We start from the raw sequence: 25,440 nt of genomic DNA on the forward strand, positions 1-25,440 counted from the left end.
AGATGCAGCAGGTGCCGACCAGGTGAGGCGTTTCTCTATTGGATGCGCAGCAGTGGCCTAGAAGGGACAGCAGAGTGGGGCTGACTCCCTGCTTTCCTCTGTCGGGCAGTCTTCCTCTTGATTCGGCTGAGCCCCACTTGGGAGCAGCAGCCTTGAGCCTGGGGCCTCCGGGGGGTCCCTGTGGCCCATCCTGACACCATCAGTTCCTCGGTTCAGAAACACCCAATGCCAACATGGACCCCACCTGTGTTGAGCCTCAGCCTCGTTAGACCCTGGGGGGCTATGGTACCCAAGGAAAGGGGGCAGTCATAGAAGTGTCCTCCCTCCCCTCCCCTCCCCGTGACACCAGGTTTTCGTGGCCTTTGCAGACCAGGGAGGTCCTGCTCCAGCCTGAAGGCGGGGTCTGAGAGAAGGGAGAGCAGTTCTCCCGCGAAGCCTTAACCTTGGGACCGCGGGAACTGGGAGTTTCCCCCTAGCGCTCATGACAGGCAGAGAGAGTCAAGACGGAAGATGACACATCTAACAGGTCAGGGGACAATGCTACTTAAAAACACCAGTGACTTCTAAAGAGGATGGGTCTTGTTAACTGGCTTCCTAAAGAGCTCGCCACGTCGAAGACTTTGACATTCCCGTGCCAACGTTTCTGCAGGGATAACCCCCCCCCCCCCCATTCTCTTCTTTAACTGCAGCGTGTGCACTAGAGTCACTTAAAAGAGGAGAGGGACTGATGATGCTGAGTACCCCCCTCCCGCTGGCATCTCTTCTGTACAGCTGTGCCAGCTCTGATGGGAGCAAGGGCCACGACAGAAGTCACCTCTGGTGGCTCTTCTTCTTTTTCTTGGGATCACGCAGTCAGGCAAAGCTGGTTGGTGACAGGACGTCACGGAGGCCCCCACTCTAACGTCCTTCCCAAGGACAAGCCCTGTGTCCTCAGTGCTGCCTCGTCAGGCGGTGAACTCAGGGCACAGGAGAGCGGAGGGAAAGGCACTGGTGACCAGCAGCACGTCCCCGGCAGCCGGGCCAGCAGGAGGCCGGCGAGGTCTGAGCTCCACTGTCCGGAGGCGGACTCGCCGCCTTGCGGGCTCCGGGCACGACAGGATGCAAACGGCTCGGTGGCTGCTGCTTCTCCTGCTGAACCTTTGCTTTCTTACGGCAGTCGGGGCTGGGGAGGTGGTTTTATTTATTTTTTAGTGTAATTCACACATCATCCTAAAATTCGCCCTTTGAAACATACAGTTGGGTGGGTTTGGGTATATTTACAAGGCCGTGCAGCCATGACCGTCCTCTGTCAACCCAAAAGAATTTTCTTCACCCCCCAAGGAAACCCCACGCCCACGAACAGTCACGTTCTGTTCCCTCCTCCTCTCAGCCCCTGGCAACCACTCATCTACCGTCTGTCTCCACGGATTTGCCTGTTCTGGATGTTCCATGTAAACAGAACGGTAGGATCCGTTGTCTTTTGTGCGTGGCTTCTTTTACGGAGTGCTCGCAAGGCTCGTCTGCTGCGCGGCCTGTGTCCGTCCTCCGCGCCTTCCTGCAGCTGAACGTTCCCGTGTGGGCATGTCCTGCCCACACACGCGTCAGCTGCTGGACATCGGGCTGGTCTCCGCTCTTGGCCCGCTCTGAAGGGTGTTGCTGTTAGCATTTGTGCGTAAGTTGTTCTGTGACCTATGTTTTTAGTTGTCTCGTGTCTGTCCCTGGAAGTGAAATTGCTGGGTCATATGGCAGCTCTGTGTCCAAACTTTGAGTGATTTCTGGACTCTTTCCAAAATGACTGCCCCATTCTACATTGCCACCAGCCACGTATGACTTCCAGATTCTCCATGGCCTCACTAGCCCTGTCATTGCCCGTCTGTCTGATCCTGGTCACCCCATCAGTGGTGAAGTAGAGGGCTGGGGACACGCATAGGTGATGCCTGTGAGTAGGGTGGCCCGGGTGGAGGGATTGGGCTGCTGGGTGCATTTCTGGGTGGTTTGGGGACCCGTCTCATTCAACGGTGAGGAAAGCTGCCCAGAGGCAGGTGTGTTTGCTCCCGGCTTGTAGCCCCAGTACCCAGAATGCAGCAGTCCAGAGCAGGCACCTCACGCTCTGCACTGAATGAATGATTCAATTAATGAATGAAAGTCCCAGCCACGTGTGATCTTAGACTGGTGGCCTAACCTCTGTGAGCCTGCTTCCTCCTTTGTAAAATGTACGAGAATTCCCTTGGACAGAAAAAAAAAAACAAACAAACAGGTCAAGCATCATGAGCTGAAAAGGGCATTTCCTGCCTTTTAGTTGCTGGAAAATCCAAAGGGTAGACCTGGCTTTAGTCTCAGAGGAAGGAGGTGTTGGTAGAAAGAAGAGACATGGCCCCATCTTCCAAATCCCGCTGCCCTACTTCATCAGGCCCGGGGGCTGCTGGTCCTCCTTCCCCACCCCGTCACGCTGTGGCCTTTATACTGGGCCGGGTGGAAGGAACATACCTATTCCCTGGGGGCCCCGGCAACAGTTCTTCTGTGGACTGGAGTGTCTCTGATTGGCCTGGCTTGGTCACATGACCCCTCTGGGAGCTGGAGGTAAATTAGGTAGTCCCACCGGAACCTTCCTCGGAGAGTAGGGATGGTTTGTTTCTCCATGGGAAGGGGGGAGTCCTGTGTCCAGGAGTAGGGAATAGAGGCTGGGCAGGAAAAACCCACGCTTAAGGAGCCTCTTCAAGCACTTGATGAAGTAGGTATGTTCTCCGCAGGTGCCCAGCACAGTCGCTGACCCTGGTAGACCCTCAGTAAATGCTAGTCGGCCTCTTTAGAGGTTGTGGCTCTGCCCTCCCCAGGCCTTTAGCCTGTCCCTCTATGGCAGTGAGTACACTTGAGGGGACAAGCCCACTTCCACTGTGCAGCCCCTATCCATCACCCCAGCCTTTGTCCCTGCACCCAACGTGACAATTACCAAGTGGCTCGAGATGAGACTTTAATCCCATTACTCATTCCTCAGCCAGCGGAAGAGAACAGGCTCTGGATCGAAGGCGGCCAAGGGGCCGGGAGGAGCCCTCTCTGCCACCGTGCGGCTAGGCTTAGCCCAGGCACAATCGGTGTGTAATTTAAGGTTTTGTTGAGCCGAAATCCAATCACATACTTGACTGGTGGATCACAGAGACTCACAGGCTAAAAGAATGAGATAATTCCACCTCACACAAGCACTGGGATTTGGCTTTGACTTAATGACAAATGTGTGACCGACCTTTTACACTGTTTCATTCCCTCCCCCCACCTCTCTCTCTCTTTTTGTTTCACTGTATTTCCACCTCCTTCCTTCTGTGCCTCTCTCTGTACCATCTAGAGATGGCATGGGACTCAGCAAAGTCCTCGAGCCATAAAACAAAGGTAGATAAGCAGGACGAAGCTTTTTGAATGGTGATCATCGGATGAGATGCACTCACATTCATTTTATTTATTTAACTGAGTGACAGCAGGAGGTGAGAGACAGCCTCACAGGATCCGTTTATCCTAATTCCTAGTGGCCTTGGTTCTTCTGCTCCAGGAGTGGCTTAGATTGAGGAGAGGCAGCAGACAGGACAGATAACATGGTCATGCCCATGCACTGTTTCCTTTATTCACTCAATGCTTTTTTTTTTTTTTAATCCAGTGAGCAGTGCCCAGTGTGGGGCAGGGAAGGGTATAAAGACAAATATTTTGGGTTGGCCAAAAAGTCCATATGGATTTTTCCATAAATAAAAGACACATTTTCTTTTTGCCAATAATTTTATTGATTTGGATATCCTGAGGATGTCACTATCTCCTGCATGGTATTACATTGGTTGTTCTCAGTTAATGTCTCTATTTGACCCCTGTCCACTTCAGCTGGTCTACCTGACCCTGGAGCACTGTCCAGCGAGAACTCGCCAGCACAAGACCTTACCAGCCACTCTTGACACGTTTGATCACTCACAGCGCCTTCTCCATACACAGCACAAACCCAAGCCTTTTTTTTTGCATTTCAGTTGCAATTTTACCTTTCTTGAAATAATAAAGCATAATATGCCAAAAAAAATGTTGCTTATTTTCTTCCGTCTTCAATATTAAAATGGCTACACAAAAATTCACCAATTTTGATAATTTTTTTTTAAATGCACGCTGCTATGACAGCTGTCACAATACAATCTAACAAAATTGTTTCAAATAAAGTTAAAGACAGCTAAGTATTACTAGAACCATCTTATGGAAGAAAACCAAATGAACTTCTTGGCCAACCCAATCGAATATAGTTTCTGAGTCTTATAAAGTGATGTTGTAGCTGTTTACATAATCAGAGATAATAGTATAAATACGTTCACTCAACTTAAATCTATTCCCTCCACAAACATTTATCCAATGTCTACCCCACTCCCCGTACTCTGATAGCACTGGGTGATGCTCTGATAGATAAAGGCATTAAAGAACTAGGCAACACGTGGTCTGCAACTAGGAATAATGGAGAGTGTTATTGAGAAGAGCAAAGGGCGCAGTGGTAGAGAAGGGGATGGAAGGAAGGTGGCGGTAGGGAAGAACTCTCTCAGAAGGGGACGTTTGCGTTGAAACCTAAAAGATGAAAAGAACTAATTGATTCCAAGACCTGGGAGTAGAGCTTTGAAGTTCATGGCCAGGCCCGGGATGGGAGACAGCCCCATGAGCCAGAAGGCCTGCATTCGCACCTGGCCCGCCGTGTAGGTGCACTGTATCTCATCCTCCCGAGCCTCTGATCTTTCACCTGCTCTCCCTGTGAGGTCCCACCGAGGTCACAGCGTGCCACTGTGAAAACTGACAAGCGGCATGTAACTGCCAGGGAGATCGTTAGATTCATGTTTCTTCATCTGAGGGGCATCCTGGGTGTGGGTATGTCGGGAATGTTGTCCCCAGAAACAGAAGCGCCTTGGGACTGCTCTGCAGAATGGGTTTCTGCTCCATTTTCTTTCTTGCGTCTTCCACGTATATCTGCTCTTGGCCCGCCTTTTTTAGATAAACGTTTTCCTTTGTGGAGAGTTGAACTGGACTTTCAAATGAGAACCCCGAAACGGTAGTCCCTAGGAGTAATTCCGATGAACTTGCCCCTCAGCACCCCGACTCTGGCCCACTTGGTGGGGGTTTTGTATTTACTATTAATGTAACATTAACTAAGTGCCAGTGGCGGTGCCCAACACTTTAATCTTAACCAAAACCATAGTTTTAAGCCTAGGAAACCAAGGCTCTCAGGGTCAGATGACTTTCTCTGGGCTGCACAGTAAAGACAGCAGCAGAGCCGAGGGCTGACCCTTTCTGCGACTGTCATTATTGTCCCAAGCACAGACAACGACACTTCCGTGTAGGCAGGGCTCACAACGTGCTGTTCCCAGGTCAGGACTGAGAAGTCAGATGGTCTTCTAGCTGCTGTTCCTTAGTCTGTAATGTTTCTTTTTTTCAAGATGCCTTTAAGACCTTCTCTTTGTCTTTGGTGTTTTTGTCGCTGAGATATGGGTAGGTCTGGATGCTTACTTGTTTATCTGCTTGGCATTCCAGATCTGGGGTGTTCTAGACTGTTTGTGTCTCCCCAGACTCGTATGTTGCCGAAACCGCTTGCCCACCGTGATTCTCTAACCAGCTGAGCTGCCCGACGAGGGCTAACGTGGGGTCACTTTAAGTGAAACATGGCTCTCAGGCTTCCTGTGCCATCTGTGTGGGTGCAGCGAGTGGGTGCTGGCTGCACACCCGAGTGGACGTATGACTAAGAGCTTCCAGGGGAGCGTGGCAACACGCCCCAGCCTCTCCTCTGGGGGCTGGCGGGTTGTTGCTATTGCTGCTGTTTCTGGTAACAACTTTATCGAGATGTGGGATGCTATTTTTTTATCCTCATTCACCCACGGAGGGGGTCCCCTTTCTGGGATCCCCGATATAACCAGCTACCTGGCTGAAGTTCTAAGCCTTACGTTCACGTCTCCCTGCATCAGAGACTCTTTAAAGCCGAGGCTTAGGCCCACCAGGTGTTAGCAGCTGCTTCTGGGGCAAACACGGGTCTGGGCTTCCTTCCTTTCTGCTTTTGAGCATTCTCATTGTTTCTGGTATCCAAGGAGTTCACTGGCTTTTTCTGCCAGCTTACTCATGCGTTTTTTTAAAAAGGGCCTTGTAAGAAATATTTTATTCAGCACTCCTTTGGTGTATGTGTATTATAAAGAGCAGGAGGTTTTCTCCTAAAGCTCCGCCCAGCCGTAAGGCTGGACCCGGTAGGCAAGCTCTTTAAATGCAGTGCCTCACTTCTTCCTGGAAACAACCCCTTGAGATTAGAGACCTGGAATACCCCCATCTTACAGAGGAGGAAGCTGAGATTCGGGGAGGATGAGCAACACATCCAGTGGGGTCCGGGTGGCACATGGCAGAGGGAGGATTTGAACCCACCAGGCCTGCGTGACTCTGGTGCCCATGTCTATAACAGCGGTGCGTGCTGAAGTCAGTGCCCAGGATGACTGAGGATTCGCTCTGGGTCTCTGGACTGGCAGAGCCATCCCATCATCGAGCAGAACCAGTCCGTTGCCAAGGGGACTGCCCTCGGTGCCGGGACTCTGCCGGGCTTTGGCTTCCGTGTCTAGGCTGCACGCAGCATTAGACAGTCTTATTGGCTTCTTTGGGGAGTGGGGGTGGCCACACAGATGAAGGATGTTTGGTGCATTGAGCACCTTCAGACATTGTGAACGGGCCAGTCCGGGCTCAGCGACCCTCCCAGGGGAAGAAACCTGGTGAGTGGGCCATGTGGAGCCACCAGGCTATTACGGAGGGAGGGTGTCTGAGGCAGCCCCATAACCAGGCTCCTACGGTCACCCCAGAAATATTCATGCGGTGGGCCTGGATGCCCATGTCCCTCTTCTTCTTCTCTCCTAGCCCCACTCCCCAGCCCCAGGGTCCAGCCCCCTCCAGCATTCTCTGGGCTTCGGTCTAGACTCCTGTCCCGGTGGCCAGGGGTCACCTCAGTGTCTGGGCCACCTCCCTCTCTTCTGCGTCTGTCCTGGTTACTGGGAAGAGGGCTTCCGGGCAGAGTCCCCCACGCTGCTGCCTGTTCCTCTGTAGGAAGGCCGCTTTCATGTTCGTCAGAAAGAGGTTCAAAGAGCTGGGAACATACAAATGAGCTCCCGCTGCGCATTCACTGTGTGTCCAGCGCGTGTTTCCCAGTCCCAAGCAGGATTACTGCCTTTCGCTACACCTTTTCCGGTTTTGGCCGCCATGAGCGTTCATGTGTGTTTTACATCATTTCTCATGTCACCTGGGATTGGAGACGGACACAGAGCGGGCGGTGTGGCCTGGTGGCTCAGCCGGGACCGGGCTCCAGTCCCAGCCTCGCTGCTTTCTAGCTGTGCGACTGTGTGTGTGTCTGTCTGGGCTCCAGCTGCCCCATCTGCAGAACAAGGCTGATAATACCTGTGTCAGATGGCCCGCGGGCGTGTGGCAGACACCCCGGAGGTCACTGTAGGGAGTTCCTACACTTGCTAACAACTCGGTGTCTCCGCCTGAGTGTTTGCTTGGCCTGTGAGGGGAACAGTCCCAAGAGTTAAAGTCACAAGGAACACCCTCAGCTGTGAGGCATGGGAGCTGGGGGTAAGTGCCGCAGCTCCTTGGCCCCGGTGGGACCCTGTGGTGGCATCTTTTACTCGCTCAGAGGGTGCCCAGCGGGAGGGAGCCCCGGGTACCCACACTGCACCTGCTCATCGACACACCGCAGGCCTCCCTCCCTTCCTCGTCTCACTTCCGTACGGCCTCCCCGCACCTTCCCCACAAACACGGGGTCCCCGTTCTTGCTCTGTTAGGGGAGTGTCCCATTGCATGTCACCTTGGGAGGATTCGTGCTGTTCTGAGATGTCATTTTATTGCTTGGGGCTAACGGGATCCTGGGCTTGTTGGGGTCCAAAGCATGTCGTAGTGAGAGCACCCCACAATTATTTCTAAACAGCAGAATCTTTTGTCTGGGGACATCATCCTTTGTCTGGGGACATCATCCCGGGTGCCATGATGGAGCTGCCAGCTGGATGGCACTGCACTCTTGACCCACACATCTCGCTCTGCGAAATGGCACTAAAAACATTAAAACCCACAGCCTGCCGGTGCCCCCAGAAGGGCAGCTGTGGGACACGTGAGTGGGTGAACAGACATCAGATTGGGCAGTGGCTCTGTGACCCAGCTGGGGACTGCACAGAGGAGCTGCAGGCTCCACGAGGCGGGGTCAGCACTGGGGCCCTGGGTGTGTTGCCGGGCAGCAGGAGTCTGTTCTGCGCACCTGGGGCTTGGTACACGGTGGCCTTGTCCCCTTGTCCTCTTCTCTGCGATTGGCCACCAGCTATTTTTTCCAGCAGAACCTTGAGACGTGGGCACTTTTTTCCCACTCCCATCTGACAGATGAGGAAACTGAGGCTCAGGGTGGGAAGGTGACTTGCCCCGGTGGAGGTACGTAGAGAGCCCCGATTTGAAGCCGGATTGCTCTGAGGCAAGGGAGGAGGCGGGCGCCCTGGGGAGGAGCTCCCAGGGCGCTGGTGTAGGCCCAGGGCTTCTGGGGGGAAGTGCCTCTCCAGCCAGTTCCCTGGAGCAGCATCTGGGGTCTCAGGAGCTCGGTGTTTGGGAATGGCAAGGCAGGGAAGCCAACACAGGGGGGCGTCGTGCCCCTCTCTCAGTGGGTATTCCCTGCAAAGCCCAGAGTGGGGAAGGAAAGGTGGCCCCGAAGAGGCCTCCCAGCACGCAGAAATCTGTTCCCAGCTGCTCGGGCTGTGCGGAGAGCCTGGGATTTACTGCACTCCGCCAGCTGAGGGGCGGCGCGGAGGGAAAGGGGCATTCCAGACCTAAGAGGCAGCAGGGCACCCCGGCCTCCCCCGACGCAGGGGTCATGTGCCGGTCTGTAGAGCCCGGGTCACCTGGCACCATTAGGCCAGAACCTGACTCCCGTGGGACAGGTCTTGGGAGCGAAGTCTTCAAAGTGAGTGGAGACAGCGCTGAGGCAGGAAACCCATCAGCTGGGCGGCATTTCATTGTTGATCTGTCATCATCATCTTGCTGACATTCTTTGGGTGTTGATGAAGGTGCCAGGTTTTACTCCAGTGCTTAGCCAGAGCCATCTCATTTTTAAAAAATGTTTTATTTCTTTTTATTTTTATTGAATTTATCATGGTGACATTGGTTAATACAATTACATAGGGTTCAGGTGGACAGTTCTATAACCCATCCTCTGTGTGTTGTACTGCGTGTGCACCACCCCAAGTCAGGTCTCCTTCCATCACCATTCACCCCCCTTTACCCTCCTCTGCCCCCCCCCCACTTCCCTCTGGTCGTCCCCACGCTGCTGTCTGTGCACACCAGGTCTTCTTTTCCTTTCCTTCCTAGATGCCTTCACCTTTCTCACCGAGCCCTCCAAGCCCCTCCCCTCTGACAGCTGTCCGTCTGTCCTCCGCATCTGTGAGTCTGCTTCTACTTTGTTTGTTTATTCTGTTCACGAGATTCCCCACATTGTAAAGCTCACAGCCTCCCTGTGTGTTAATTAGAAAAACACGCTCCTTCCTGGGAGGAGGTGACGGCCACCCCTCTGGCTTGCCGGGTCACAGTGGCTGGATCCCAGCCTCCACGGGCCCCCTGCTGGGCCCCTCAGCGTGCACCTGTCCTGACCATGGATAGCAGCTCTCAAGATGCCTATTTTACAGGTGAAGAAACTAAAACCGAGGAGGTGCTTGCCCAGAGTTGTATGGACGGTAAGTAGCCAAGTCAGGCTGGGAAGCTGCCTGAGTCCCAAGCCGTCGGAATTCATAGGACATCCCGTTAGATAATCACTCCATTTTATAAGCTTGTTTGGGCGTATTGGTGGGGAAGAGAGAAGGGGTCCACCTCTCAAGGTGGCTTTCATTAAAACCTTGTAATTACCGGACCTGTGTGAAAAACAGATAATTTGCTACAGTGTTAAAGCCATCAGCGGATGGTGGGGGTACAAGCCAAACTCGTAAATGCTATTAGCTGCCATCCGACTTCGCTGCATTTAGCTGATGCTTTCTGCTGTTGGCTTTCCCAGCTATCAGCTTAACTAAATAAATCCAGTTGAAGTGTCTTTATTCAGATAAAACTCTAATACTGCTAGTGTAGCAAATTAGATGCAAATGCCCCCTTTTTATTTTAAGTATACTTAAAGCTGCCTTTCCAATGCAAATTTTATGGGAAATCTCAACCAGCGAGGACAGACATCTTAGCTGTCAGCAGGCAAATGCTTTCATTTGGTCTCAGGCAAGGGAGCTGCCTGCTTTTCTTCTCTTTGCCCCTGCAGACTGAGATAATTAAAACTACAGAGAACGAGTTTTAAATATACATGATACACACAGTGCCTTAAATTATGGGATAATGCATAAATTCACCCATTACCATATTTGATAGTGGTCTGGCTGACCAAAGGTGGGGGTGGGCGATGTGATCCCCCCCAAAGCCCCAACACCTCCCTGGTCAGCAGCTTCTATCACTTCACCTGGATCCTGGGGGGCCCTGGAAATGGTTCAAAAAGAGGTTGTGAACACACTCATTAAAAAGGGAATGCCATGTTTTTGTTTTTTTTTCTTTTTTTTAAGAAATAAAAATGTTAATGGCAACTTTTTCCCCCCTTCCCCAGCAGCGCTCAGCCTCTTTGGGATACATATCCATTTCGGCTTTGATTTGTTGAGCTCCCTGAATGAGTTTATCCAAACAATGTGAATTTACTCAGATCTCTCTCAAATCCCACATCTCTTGTGGTTGATAAAGCTGACTTTAGCTAAGAAGGGCTGGATCAGGGCGATTTGAAATTCACATGGAGAACGGTGAGGGCTTTGCTGGGAACAAACAGTGCAGTCAAACCCTGTCAGGAGGAGAGAGGAGGCCGAGGGGAGAAATTTGGTCAGGCTGTGCCCCCCTCCTTCTCTTTCTAGGATCAAGGGAGAGAAATGAGGGGGAGGTGGACGAGGCTTTGCTTAGACACCCACTCAGGCCTTGCAGATGAGAGGATGATGCTTTTAAAGAGCTTTGTGCATTAGCTTTAATTTTTATGGCTAGAAAATGGCAGCCATCCCTTGATGGGTGATGGTCACCCCATGGATGTTTGGGGGGCAACAGTGGGGCCCTGCATGGTGCAATCCAGCTCTCTCCCTCCCTTCCCCCCTTCCTCCCTCTCTTTTCTCAATTCCTTTTGAGCAGAAAAGGTGCTGGGCTAACCATGCCCTTATTCTCTCTGCACAAGCCTAGGAGGCAGGACAGCCACTGCCTCTGTTGCACAGGGGCCACAGCAGGGGGAGGGGGGCCGCAGGGTGCCGGGCGGGCCCTGAGCGGGAGGGCACGAGGGTGCTGTGTGTTGCCGGTGAACCGTCGCCCTTTCTGTTCACCTGTCCGTCGAGACCAACACTTTCAGGAAGTGGTGTGTGGAACTCAGTTCCTGGGAAACTCTAAGGAAGACTTTCTTGTTCCCCTGCGACATGTGAACCAGAGATGGGGTAGGGCCGAGGCCGGCATGCCGGGGTGCAGAGCAGACTGAGGAGTCAGGGCGTCCCTCGGTGCGTGTGATCTGGGTAGACAGGGCGTCTGGATGGGAGCATTGCTGACATTTGGGGCTGGATGATTCTTTGCTGGGCAGGGTGGGGTGGGGTGGGGGATGGCCCTGTACCTCCAGAATGTGCAGCGGCAACCCTGGCCTCTACGCCACAGATGTCAGCAGCGCCTCGCGCCCAGTTGTGACAGCCCCAAATGTCCCCGATGTCTATGGGGTGCAAAATCACCCTGGTGGAGGATTTCTGGCATCGTCTTGGATCCTTCAGAGCCCAGATTCCTCAGATGCCGTAGAAGGTGGGTTGCATGTAGACTCCATGCCCACCTCTCCGTCTCTCTTTGTCTTGAGAAGTCCTGGCCTGCACACACCCCTCCTAAGCAGCTACGCAGCCCTCCCTGGACGTAGGTGGGTGGGAGGAGCGTTGCCCCTGAAACCTTCTTCCTAATTATAGTCATCACTCCCTTGTCTGCGCCAGAAAGGCAGCGGCTCAGGCGGGGGCTACCCCTCTCTGCCTTGATCTTGATCTATCCATCCAGCTCCAGGTCTTCCTGACGAATGACTGGTCCGACTGCTTCAGTGTGCGTCTGTGTGTGTGTGCATGCGTGTGCATAAGTGCATGTGTACATGTATGTGCATGCATGTGTTGGGAGCACAGTGGCAGGGCTGGGGCTAGGGAGAGTGAATTCTTCCGAGTCCTTTTCCCCTGCAGCCCAGGCTGACCCCACCAACCCTCGGGAGGCTGCTGGGCTCAGAGAGCTGACCTCTCCCTTCCCCTTTCTGTCCTCAACCTGGGCCACCTCTTCTGACCCCGCTACTCCATATTTCCTAAGCAGCCAACACTGCTAATGGCCCCTGATCACTGAAGGGCAGTTGAAAATCTATTTAGACTAAAACACACACACACACACACACACACACACACACACACAGAAAAGCCCAACTTCAAAAGCCTTTTCCTGCAAGCTGAGCGGAAGCCCAGTCCAGCCATTATCAGAGAAAGCGGATCGATAGTTCAGCACCATCCCCTGGCTGGGTGTTCAAGGAACTTTTATTATGATTGCGGTTAAGCTGTTCTAAAGTGGGGCATCATTTATAAAACAAACGGATCCCTTCCAAATAGGTTATTTTCCTGGCTAATGACCGATCGTCTGCCCCGGGGTCCGTCTGTGTTGAGATTCCAGATGGGAACAGGCAGTACCAGCCCAATTATCTTTATTAAGTGTTTTCCTCCCCGCTCTGAAAAATGAAATGGCAGCCCGCTGCCCGTCGCCTCCTTCCCCTTTCTCTCACCCCTGCGCCATTTCCTGCGATCGCCTCATTATGGACAAGTGTGTCCTTTAAGACACGGAGACTAATGAGGCGGTTTTATGAGACTAATACATTTTAAATTTTAACACTGGAGCCCGCATCTTTAATCGTACAATTATACATTCATTTAGCACCCTCCCCCCCTCGCTCTCTCTGTTCTGCTTTAGGAGATAAACCACAGGTGACTAAAAGTGTGTGAAAAGGCAGGATGGGTGTCATTCTTCAGGGCCCTCAGTCATGCCAACAGAGACATTGTCTCTCTCCTGACAGTTTGCTTTAGCGACATTAGCTCAATTTTATTTTTAAATTATTTTTGAGCGGGGAAGGACGGGAGAGGGTGAAATTGGACCGTGTGACAAACTTCTATCTTCTGCCCCCACTTCTTTGCAGAGAGAATGTAGGGAGAAAACCTTGTGAGGTGCTCTCTGTCCCAACCACCGCCGCCGATGAGAGAGAGAGAGAGAGAGGCCACCCCCCACGTATCCTGCCTGTAACAAAAGCCCCCTGCATCCCTACATTCCCTACCTGACAGGACTTTATGGGGTCGTAATAAATAAGGCTGAATTATTGATGATGAGAGCTGCTAATATTATTATGACCTCAATTAAGTGCTTTTTTCAGACACATTAGTAACAAAGGGTCTTCCCTCTATGGTCGCTGTTTCTCTCCCCCAGGCCCCACTTTACATTAAAATCTAATTGATCAAACCTATTTGCCATTCGCACAAGAGCGGTGGCCATAATAGGTCATCTATCAGCATGGGCTCCTCATCAGCCTATTAACACCTTTTGTCGCTGGCCCCAGTGCTGTGCCAGGAAGGCGGGGCCTGCAGCCTGGAAGGATCTGGTGTGTGAGGTCTGACTGGGGTGCTCTTCAGTGGGGTAAGATAGTCTTGCTGTGGAGGACGAAGATGGCACGCACCTCTGGGGTGGGGGTGCTTGGCCGGTTCTCCTCCCGCTCACTGCACCCTCAGCATCTCTCCCTCCTTGCTGACCTTCATGTGGCCTCCTCCAGGGAGTCCCAGGGTCCCGTCTTTAAGGAATCTTGTACTTGGCTGTCGATGCGAAGGTGTGGGAAGAGGAGACCAGTCCTGGGCTAAACTGGAGACAGGTCCCCACTGCGGAGAGCCTCCTGTGACGTCCTGGCCCATGGGCCCTCCCAAAAGGTCCGTGGGTGGCCCGTATGTGCCCCGAACCGTGTGCAAAATTGTGTTTACGTGTATTTTCTTGGGAGAGAGTCATAGCTTCCATCAGATTCCCACATTTGTCCGTGACCCTGAAGTGGGTTAGACGTGTCTTCCTGGGAGCTGCTTAGATGGGGCAGGTCTTCTTGCCGTGTGAGCCTCGCTCAGGGTCGTGGATCACTGGCTTCTGGGATGCGGTGTTCCTGGAACCCCCCCACCCCAGCTTTGCAAAGTGACTGTGCGAGTGGGCTTTCTAGAACAGTCTGCCTCCTACAGTGCCTCCCACTGGGTGTTGGAAAGTACAAGGAAACAGGAAGTGCCCAGGTCAGTTGCATTGCTGCTGTTTGAGAGGTGAGAGCCCCCCGGCAGGACATGGTGGGGACTCTCTTCAGGTGACATCAGCACGCTTGGAGCACGACCTGAGCCCGTCTTTTTGGCTCCTGCAACCCCACCTACCCACCCTGACCGCAGCTTTCTTGTCTGCTGCCTGTCGGGAAGGGGGCTGTGGCCGCGGTGAGGAGGTGCCCTGGCTCAGCGGTCCGTCTGCCTGCCGCCCCTCAAGAGCACGGGGGTGGGCAGGGGCTGCGTGGTGCTGGGGCGTTTCGTCACGCAGCACAGGACGCCCTTTAGCATTGCCTTGTGGCTTCTCTCTGCCTGCACGGTCTTAATTCAAGTTGTCATTCATAGACCGGTAGGACACTAAAATCAATAAGTGGTGAAAATGGGCTGTAAAGGCAGACTAAGGAGAATGGCATCTCTTGCCTCAGTGGGTCATATTTTCCCTTCCCATTTAGCATGGCTGGATCCGGGGTCTGTGTCTGAAATTTTTAAAAAAGAAAGAAAAAAAGAATGAGGGGGCAGAAAAACGAGTGAATTTCCCTTGAAAGATAGACAGGATGTCCCCTGGATAAATCTTCAGAGGGGCCACCAAATGACTGGGCCACAGAGAACAAGGACGCTGGTGGTGTTGGAGTGTGCCTGTATGTCACCCGAGAGCCACAGCAGGTGTATTCTGGGGTGTGTCTGCCTAGTGCTGTGTTACCTCTTGTTAAGCTGTGCACTCGTCTGGGCCGTACTCTTCTGAACCAGAAAATGGAGTCAGAGGAGGTGCAGGAATTTTCAGCCTGTTCTTGGGTAAGAGACCACAGCAGATACTCCACGGGGGGCACCGGGGTGGAAATCGAGGTCAGGGGCTTTGGTCTTCTAGGCTTGGTAACTGCTCTGCCCTCCGGCAGAAGATGTCAGAGTTCGGATTTCCCAACAGAGACAGGAGGGGTTCCAACTTTCTTCCCGCTCTGAGTGGTCTACGAACATCTGTTGCGCGCCTGGAAGTTGACTGAGAACCCAGCTGGGACTCATGGCACCTTCTGCCTGTGACCGTAGACCAGGCAGGAAGAGAGAGGGCGCTGGGCCCAGGTGGGCACTGAGCTCTGGCTCCCGCTCTCCCTGGGAACACCAAAGGGAAGGACTCCTCTGTCGCACATGGGACAGGAGCCTGCTCATTCCCCCTCCCTGTGCGTCCTGGGCTCCGTTGTCAGAGACGGAACCAGAGGAGGCACATGTCGGACCGGGAGTAACGTCAAATCGAGGGACGACAGCCAAAAACCAACCCAACAAAACCATGGCAACACCGTCTTCACGACCATGAAACTCTGTTACCCAACATCAAGGCCAAAGCGATGTCACAATTCCTCGTGCCTCATTTGAAGCAGCCTAAGCTTCTGTAGATTGGTGATCTGGAGGGAAAGTGGGGGGGGGGGAGGCAAGGCTTCAGGGAAAGCCCCCAAGCAGCCATCTGTGCCTCCCACAGCCCCTGGGGGCAGGTACCCATGTGCCCTCTTCCAGTGGTTCTGTCACCACCAACATTTAGAAATTCTGGGGTCTCTGAGAGGCACACAAATTTGCCCAGCCAAAATATAGAAATGCATTAAGGATTAATAAAGAAAAACAGTCACTGTTATCAGGAAGAGGAGCGCCCCTGTATTCAGAACGCGTTGGAAACCCTTCCTAAGAAACTTGTCTCTGCACACCTGACTGGAACCTAGAGGGCTGGTTTGGACCTGCAGCTCGTTTCCGGAAGCATGAATGTGCTTACCCCGCTCGTGCGAACCGAGCGCTGGAGTTCCGAGCAGCGAGGAAGGTCTGCCTGGGCCCGGCAGGGCTGCCCCCGCGCCCGCAGCCGCGCCGCATGGCTGCTGTGCAGAGCGTCTGGGTCGCTGTCATGCCCTCGGCTGCGGAGGCAGTGGACCAGGCTGTGCCGAGAGAAGCTCAGTGCACACAGAACCCTGGCTCGTTCAGCAGCCTGATGTCGCAGGGGGGTTCCAAACACGGTGTCGCCCCCCTTTCCTCAAGCCGTTCCCACATGTCGGCTTGATCAGGTCTTGTTGAAAGATGCTCCTGCCTCGCACCGATCGTAACAGCTCCTAACATTTGCTGAGCACTTACTCTGTGCCACGCACTGATGGAAGCCCTTCACAGCAACCGATGGATCCGGTTCTCTCTACAGCCTGGGTATTGCCCCCCCCCCCCCCCCCCCCGCCCCACAGGGGAGGAAATCAAGGCTCAGAGGGCTGTTCCTGGCAGAGCCTGGAGTCAGCACGTGCAACCACAAGACTGCTTCGTCTTTGAAGCCACATACTTCCGTACTTAAAGGAAGAGAGAGAGAAAGCCTGGTGCCTCTGATACTTGATCGTGGCCATGGTCAGCCCCCCCTTTCCAGGAGGGGCTCAAGACACAGGCCCCAAAAGCAGTCTGGGGGCTCCTCTGTTCAGAGCAGAGGCTTCAGCCCCAGCAGCACCCCGCTTCAGGGTCCCCTAAGAAGGGCTGGGCCTCATGGCACAGTTGTTTGCTGCAGCTGCAGAGACGGGGGGCAAACAAGGGGGAAGTTTTCGGTGGCCAAGTTACCCGTGGCCGGCCGGCCCGGGTGTGGACAGTTAAAGGTGCGGTGACGTCCTGCTCCTCTCAGGAGAGCACCATCCTGCACTTTTGGGATCCTCCGAAACACCCCTCCCGGGACCCGGACCCCGGAGACACCGATGGCCTGGCCGTGATGGGAGAGAAAGACAGAAGGGCCTGTGCCCTTCTCCTTCGGGGGGGCCGTGGGTTTTCCCAACCCCGCACCCCTGTGGGCAGGAACCCCCCGCTGTGCTGCAGACCCCGGGGGTCCAGCTCCGTCTCCAAGGTGGCAGCGATGATAGCTGGCCGTTAACACACCAGGAAGGCGCGGAGCCCTCGCTGGGCCGCCCTGAGGTTTTGGAGTTGTGGAGCCCTATTTATTTTACGTGACAGTCTCTTCCTTCCCCCTACCGTGACGGAATGTGCGGTGGCGTATGTTATGATCTTTAATTAAAGGGAACTTAATTTGCTTTCGAGGCGCCCTTTGTTCAGTGGAGACACCCTAGGGTGTTTTAAAGCCAGGTCTGGAATCATGGCCACGGAGGCCCGGAGTGGAAGGCAGCCTTGCTCCTACGGATGGACGCTGGTTGCCTGGATATGAGGGGGTGTCTGCCCCCCTCCCACCCCACTCTGCCCTGTAGTCTAGAAGCTGGGGCTTCTCCAGGCCCTCCCCACTAGTGGCAGGATTTGTTTGCCCACCTTCCAAAGAGTGCAGACCCTGCCGGCCCCGCGAACGGACCGCAGGCCAAAATTATGGTCGAGAAGGGGATGGACCATTTAGATGACAAATGGGCTTCAAGGCCCTGTCAGAGTCCGGGCGGGGGGGCCATTAACGGCCACGCAGAGGCAGCCGCATCTGTGACGCCCGAGCCGGTCGGTGGGTCCCCGCTGCTGTGTTTACTGCTCCTTAATGCGGTATTGTTTACTCACAATTAAGCCCTTTACCATTAATTTAACTTTCAGATGCTGAAATTGGTCACACAGCCTGGAGTCCCGAGGCCCGGACAGATGCGTTCTATACACTTGTTTAAACACGGCGCTCATTAGGAGGTAATGCATGTATAGCAAGTTGATTACACCACAAAGCAGGCCGCTTTATCACGGGGGCCCCTCAGGAGGCCCGGGAGGGGCCGTCAGCTGCTGCTGTCACTCTCCCCCCCTCGGATCCTGAGTGACGGCGGCGGGGCCTCCACCTCCGCGTGGCCTGCTCGGAAGCGCACAGCTTCCCGTCCGAGCGCCTCGGAGCTGCCTGGAGGAGGCAGTAATTGTTGTCAGCCCCCATTTCACACCCCAGATAACAAACGAGCGCCGCCCGGGCCGTGCGTAAGGAAGACAAACAAGTTGCCTGAGCTCCTGCCATTAAACACGCTTGTGTACTTTAACGGAGATGTTTCCTGTATGAAAAGCAGAGTCTCTCTGAGCAAGGGGACGCAGTGGCCCTTCCGTCCGGGGCCCTGGAAGCTGTCTGACCCCCTCCCCCCACCGCCCCCGGGGCGCGGAAGGAGGCCCTGTGCTTGCACTGTCGCTCAGTACCCCGCGTGTCTTCCTCTTGATCCCCGCGAACAGCTGAGGTCCGTGGATGTGGAAGGTGTGGAATGTCTGATTTCCTATCTCTTAGGTCCACGGAGAATAAATAGCGCAGCCCTTCACGGAGAGGGTTCCGGAGCCAGACCGCCTGCAGAGAAACCCCGATCTGCTTTTGTGACTGGGCCAGGAGCTCGCTTCCTGGGGCCTCAGTCTCCCCACCTATAAAATGGGTCTCAGGGTAACACGCACCTGCTGCTTCACGAGGAGTCAGGGAGGCGAACGCCTGTGGCCCCGTGCTTGACCCGGAGGAAACAGTGAGGAAATGTTAGCCATTCGCAGGAGTCAAGGAAGTGGACTGGAGTTTACCCCTTTCATAAATAAAATTGCTTAGCAGTAGATGGTTGGATGCAAGGCCTGCAGGTTGTTTCTGAAGTGAGCAATGGGGCTCCTGTGTGTGACAGCGGCGTGCCTGCCCGGCCCCTCCGCCCCCCACCCTGCTAAGAAGGCGAGGTGGGTGAACTTGAACTTGAACCTAAAGCTGCTGTGGCGGTGTTGCCTCTGGGTAGCTTTAGCAGGCCCGGGAAGTGGGTAGATCTCTGCCATCCAGATAGTTCCAGATATTTCTTCCCCTTCCTCTGTCAGGATTGAATCTTCCGAATAACCCAGTTTCCTTCTCTCCCCTTCCTCCTCCTCCTGCTTTTTCTCCCCTTCCCTCCTCCCTCCTTTAACTTGGCTGGAAGTAAAGCCTTCATTCAGGCCACCAGCCCGTAGAAGCTTCTCTGTTCGTTTTCTGCCTCAGGGTGCCCACCCTTTGTTCAGACCCCACTGTTTAAACCAGGAGGAGAAACTGAGGGAGCTGGGACAGAAGTCTCTGCCACTCCAGTCGTTTTTGTCCCTGGGAAGGTCCAAACCACCTCCTCCCGCGTGTCGCGGGGCCTTTGCATGGCTGTTCCCTTTGACTGAACAACCTGCATTCACACCCCATCCTCCAAGCCCCTTGCCCTGGCGACCACCCAGCATTTTCCAACCCAGCAGACGGGCCAGATCTCTCTGTTGTAGGTTCTCAGAGCACCCCACTTTTTCTTTGTAGCATCTCTCAAAATATTCATCCTTTGGCTAGTGATCTGTTTAATTTCCATCTTTTTTCCTCCACAAAACCCCAACGCCCGGGACCCTGCTTGTAGATATTCAGAAGATGTTTGTTACTCCCCAGCGGACCACCAGAAGGAATCGGATCCTTTTCCTTGGGGGTCTGGGGAGAGGGCAAGCCTCCCATATTTCTCACGGGCCTTTCGTCTTCTTTCTGTGACACTGTCCTTTGAGTCCATGTCGCGGTAGAGAAGGGATGGTTGAAGCAGACTTCATCAGCTAGGTGCTTCTGGGCCCCTTCCGGGGGCCACGGCTCATCCCCTCCTCCTTCTGTCTTGCCGACACCACGGCTGCCGGAGAAGCCACCGTGATGTGTCCTTGGACAATGTGAAGGATGCGGCCCTGCCTTGTGGGTGCAGTTTCGGGAGGCGGGACCGTCGTGTACTTGTGTCCGCAGCTGCTTCCTCTGGGCTTTGTGGCTGCCCGTGTGCGGCCCTCTCTGCTCCGATCATGTTACCCTTAATAACCATCGCCGCCCCGGCGGGAGAGGGGTGCCGAATTCGGTATCCTGCGTACATGTGAGTAATGCGCCGGGCAAGTGATGCTAAAGATGCATTCAGCACGCCGCTCCCCCAAGCCCCAGCTTCCAGCTTCCAGCTTCTCCGAGTCCGTGGGTGTTCCCGCTCAGACCTCGGGGATCAAAATTCCTGACCCTTTTGCGACGAGCGAAAACACCTTTCAGAAAAAACAGAAGAGGGAGGCGAAATTCCCCAAGCTTTCCTTTCCCTTCATGGTTGACCTTCGATGACTCAACTCACTTGCAGTCAATCTGTTTAGCCGACTTGTCCTGCCGACTGCCGGGAGGTCAGTGCTGCCGTACTTGCCCCTCCAGGGGCGGCATGTGGTCCCAGCTGGCTGTGCCCTGGTGGTGGGAATGGGAGTTGGCGGGGGGGGGGGGGGCGGTGTGGTCTGTTGGGGGCTCTTCTGTCTTCTGCCAAGACGATACTTCTTCTCAGGGAAGTTCTTTTGTTTGTTGTTTGTTTGTGCTGGGTGGGATTAGCTCTGATTACATATTAATAACCTAGGGCACTATCTGGTAATGAGATGTTATCTTCCAGATGTTTACAAGAAACCTTTAAGATCTTAAGCTGCTCGGAGATCTCTCGGCACTCTATTAAAATGGATGGAATTTAGAATGGGAGTCGGTGGCGTCCCTTTTTTTTTTTTTTTTTTTTTTTTGCTGATCTGAGACCCCAGAGCCCAGGGTACCCGTGAAAGGACCCCAAGCATTTATTGTGGTGGCCCCTGTTTGGGAACAATCGGGGCAGCCACCCATTCAATGGGTGGTAGAGGGAACCTCACGGCACTTCTGGCCCCTGTCAATCGGCCAGGGCAGCTCATTGATTTCTTTGAGCCACTTGAGTGAATCTCTCAGAAGTTTCCCTTCTCTGAATCCCATACAATCGCCGTCTCTCTCTTTATTAGGCGCTTTGAGGGACAGCCTGGTCTACACCTGCCTTTGAAGGGGCCCCCACCATGGTTTTAATGACCTCCATCCGTCAAAGGAAAAGTTCAGAGTTCATTCTTTTGTCTCAGTCCCAGCAACTGAGGAGGCGAGGGTGCTGGCCGGTCCAGCCTCTTTAAATCACCGGCCCGAAAACTTTCCCTGTGACCCCGCTCATGTCAAAACAGCGAGCTGGCCGCTCTGGCCATTGTCATCGGAATAAGGGCTAAGTGATGCTGCTTGGTCATTACGTGTGCCCTGATTGGCAATCAGGGTACAATAGGGGGTCATTAAAGGCCATAAAACTGCCAAAGCCCTGAAAAGGGGATTTTGAATGGAGCCAGAGGGCGCTGGGAGCCTGCCTCTGACGAGAGGGCTCCGGGCTGGCCTGGGAAGGGGAACAGCAGAGCGGTTTGGATTAAGAAGTTTCTCCCCTGTGACATCAAGGAAAAAAAAAAAGGTCTCCCGATGTCATCTTCCCAGGATGCCGGTTCCTCCATTCTCGAAGGAGAATCCCTGGGAGCTACCACACAGCAGATGAAGGCCTGAGAGAGGCCTCTTTCTGAGGAGGTAGGCGTTGTTGCTGAATTAAAAGTCACACGCACGTGTGTGCGTGCCTGGCTCTCTGTGCTGAAGGAGGCAGCTCTCACTGAGCGCTCATGTTTTACCAGGGCCTGTTTGGGGCGCCCTTGCAGGGGTGGACCCAGTTCAACCCCACACCAGCCCACGGAGGCGGGATGACATCGTTACAGCCAGGATAATAAAAGCAGGGGAGTCTTTCTTTGGGAACAACGGTGGCCACGTAACGTTTCATTTTACCGAGTCTCGACCACATTCCAGGCATTGGCAGAACCTCACTTAATTCTCATGTCAAAACCACGGGGTCGACGCTGTCACCAGGCCCATGTCATGAGAATGGACAGTATAGAAATTGAGGTGCAAGGAGGGGCGTTGTGAATAGCATGCAGGTGCTGCCCAGTGCCAGGGGGTGCCACACAGTCGGCCCACTGGGAGGGCCACCCTGCAATTGTGCAAGGTCATGGCCACTTAAGGACTTGACCCCCCTCCCCCCGCCCCGCCCTGCGTTGCCAGCTCAACTGCTGGGGCTCTCCGCCATTGTGTCTGACATGGAGGAGGAATCCTAGGAGAGGCTTCAGCAGGTGTGGGTCCTAGACTCGGTCCTGCTGTGCAGCCTTGGGCATATCACTTCCCCTCTCTGGGCCTCAGTCTTCTCAGCTGAAACATCGTAGGCATGAGGTGAGGCCTGGACAAGCTCGCAGCTTCTCAAAGTAGGCCCTTCTCTGCCTTGGGGGTAAAGCCAGGAGATGCACGTGGGCCGTATTTGAGATCATCTGTTTTATTCCAAGGCAAGTAATTAAAAACATTGTTTTTCTGTTTTCTGAGAAACAGTTATATTCTGCAGTTGAATACAAAACCCCCGCGACCTCAAATTAAAAAGGAGCCTTTATAGAAGTTTGGAGCTTGCACTGACTCTGGGCTCTGCCCACTCCTCCCTCCCACCTCTGAGATCTCCCAGGGCTACCTGGCCCTTCTCCTCTGCCAGTGGAGGGGCTTGGCAGGAAAGTGTAGGATCCAGTAGGCCACCTGGCCTGGGGACAGCTTGAAACCCTTTTGAGGTAGCCAGCTAGTTGTGAACAGGGTCCTCTTGGTCTGCGAAATGGAGTTCTTAGACCCTCCTGGGGCAATCAAGCGAGACTGTGGATGGGGACGTACGCTGTCAGCTGGACACATAGGTGTGATGGCCGAGCATCCCCAAAGCTGCAGTTCCCAGTTCCGGCTGGGACTAGGAGGAGGAGCGGGCCCTGGCGACCAGGAGTGGATGTTCCGGCAGATCCCAGCTCCACATGGGACTGGCTCTGAGATCCTGGGCAGATGACAGCTTCTCTGGACGTCAGTGTCCGCACCTGTGGGAGGGGAATAAGCCCAGCACCCAGGGCCTGGCATGGTGAGGGTTAAATGAAGAACTCCACGCAAGGCCTCCCCATGTCATAAACGCTCCATGAATATCAGGCGTCTTTAGTATGGTTATTATTGTGCTTTATTTCTGCAAAGAACTGAACTCACCTGTGGTCCCTGTGAACTCTGGTCTCTGCCTTAGAGAGAAGGGAAAGAGAATAAATGAAAGGGAGGGAGGAAGAGAAAGGATGTACTTTCCTGCTGCCTTGCCCTTTCCTGAGGTGCTCTTGGAATGAATTGCTCCTTCTCTTTTTGTGCGTTTAAAGGCCCTGGAGGTTCTGACTCACGTTCTGGTCCTCGGCTGAGGGTTAACTGAGACCCCCTTTGCCCGCCTGCCTCCCTGGAATGCAGCTTCCCCTCCCTGCATCTTGGGGGCTCTCCCTCCCTTCTCTCTCTTGGATGGGAGGTGGGATATTTTCTCTGAGTCTCAGAAGCAGCCTTGCCCCCCCCCCCTTGTTGGCGGGAGTGGGGCTTCGAGGTGACAGAAGGGAGAGCCACGTGGGGAAGCCGTCATTCTCCAGCTGCTGCTTCTCCTGCCCCTCACCTGAAACGCTCATCCCCACACACCTCATGTCCCAGGAAACTTCTGGAATGTGAAGGAACCACGCTGGCCCCATTCGATTGTCTGACTTAAGGCAGATGCGCCCATGGAGACGGACATTCCCCGTGATGCCCTCCTCCCTTCTGAGAACTTTCCAGAGCCCCTTTGTCACCCTCTGGGAGCTGAGCAGGAAATCCTGCTCTCAAGTCCCCGTTGTGAATGCCCAGAATAGGACACCATTCAACATCTCATCAACCTTGCATCCTAGTCCCGCGAATAAACCGCCGCAGGACCAGGCGTGAGCACTGGCTTGAGTGTGCGGGATCCCAATGATGCCTTTGGGAAAAGGGCCTATGGGCTTCCTACTCAGATCTTCTGAAAATGGACTGGAATTGGCCAGTTGCCCTAACCCTAACCCTGACCCTAACCCTACTCCTGACCTTGACCCTGACCCCAACCCCAACCCTAACCCTTAGACCTTGGGCCATTCCCTTTCATTGGCTGAGCCCTAGCTTGCTCATTTGTAAAATGAGGATGTGGAACTTGAGGCTCCCTGGTGCCTTGTGTTGCTCTAGCATTCTGTCTCAAGTGTCCCTTCATTGATTCAGTATGTATGTACTTGCACCTACTGTGCGTCAGGCATTGCAGGCTCCTGAAATGCTGCGGTGAATAAGGCTACTGCTGTTTCAGCCCCCCTGGACCTAAGGAATCTGAAAGTCTGGAAGGCTGATGGGGAACGAGGAGGAGAAGGAGGACCAGTGAGGAGTGTATGGGGAGGTGATGTCAGATCGAGCATAAGCTGGACTTGCCAGCAGAGGAGCCAGCCCAGTGAAAGTCCACGCGAGGAGCTGAGTTCCCCGTCCCTGGAAGCACCCAACGGTGTCAGAATGACACCCACCCTCACGGGGCTGGCCGTGTGAGAGCTGCCCAGGGGAAGGGCTTGGAAGGGCTGTTTCAGGCACAGGAAAAGCACGTGCAAAAGCAGGAGGGAGGGCAGAAGCTGGACCCTGCGGGGCCTGCACCCACATCAATTTCCATCCACGGGGGCTGGAGGCCCACCAGAGAGCTTCCAGCGAGGCAGTGAAATGCTCAGAGTTCCAGAGAAGTCCTGTCGGCTGCAGAGAGACGACGGGGTGGGATGGAGAATGGAGCAGGCAGGCCAGCCTGTGGGAGGCCACCAGAGTGGCCGGGGCGGGGGATACCACTCTCTGAGCCGAGGGGACACCTGCACAGGTGGGGAGAAGGGACAGGTGCTAGACATCAGGAGGAGGCGGGCCCAGAGGGCTGGGTGACTGATGGGCCAAGGGGCTCAAAGAAGAGGGGGGAGTCCACACGCGCTGACGGGTGTGAGTGAACTCTGAACCAGGCCCCTCCGCAAGTCAGCGAGAGGGAAGTGGCTGTCTTCTTTTTATTGGAAAGGATACTTGCAGGAGATCATGGAAGTATTGACCGGCTGGTGGGAGCCCTGGGAAACCACCTTCCAGAACAGCCTGCGTGTGGTCAGCTCAGGCGGCCATAACAACATACCCCAGGCTGGGGGGCTTCAACAACAGACTGCTTTCTCTCGGTTCTGGAGGCTGGGAGTCCAAGATCAAGGTGTCGGCAGCCTTGGTTTCTCGTGAGGCCTCTCTCTTCGGCTTGCAGGCGGCCCCTTCTCACTGCGTCCTCACATGTCATTTTCTCTGTGCTCCTGCGTGGAGTGGAGAGAGTGCTCTGGTGTCTCTCCCTCTCCTTCTAAGGACACCAGTCCTATTGGATTAGGGCCCCACCCTTATGACCTCATCTAACCTTCATTAGCTCCCTGAAAAGCCCTATCTGCAAATACAGTCACAGTAGGAGTTAGGATTTCAACATATGAATTTGGGGTGGGGGTGGGGGGACACAATTCAGTCCATACCGACCTG

This window comes from Furipterus horrens, unplaced genomic scaffold (assembly GCF_987537825.1).
Source record: "Furipterus horrens unplaced genomic scaffold, mFurHor1.1.pri manual_scaffold_13, whole genome shotgun sequence".
Classification (NCBI taxonomy): domain Eukaryota; kingdom Metazoa; phylum Chordata; class Mammalia; order Chiroptera; family Furipteridae; genus Furipterus; species Furipterus horrens.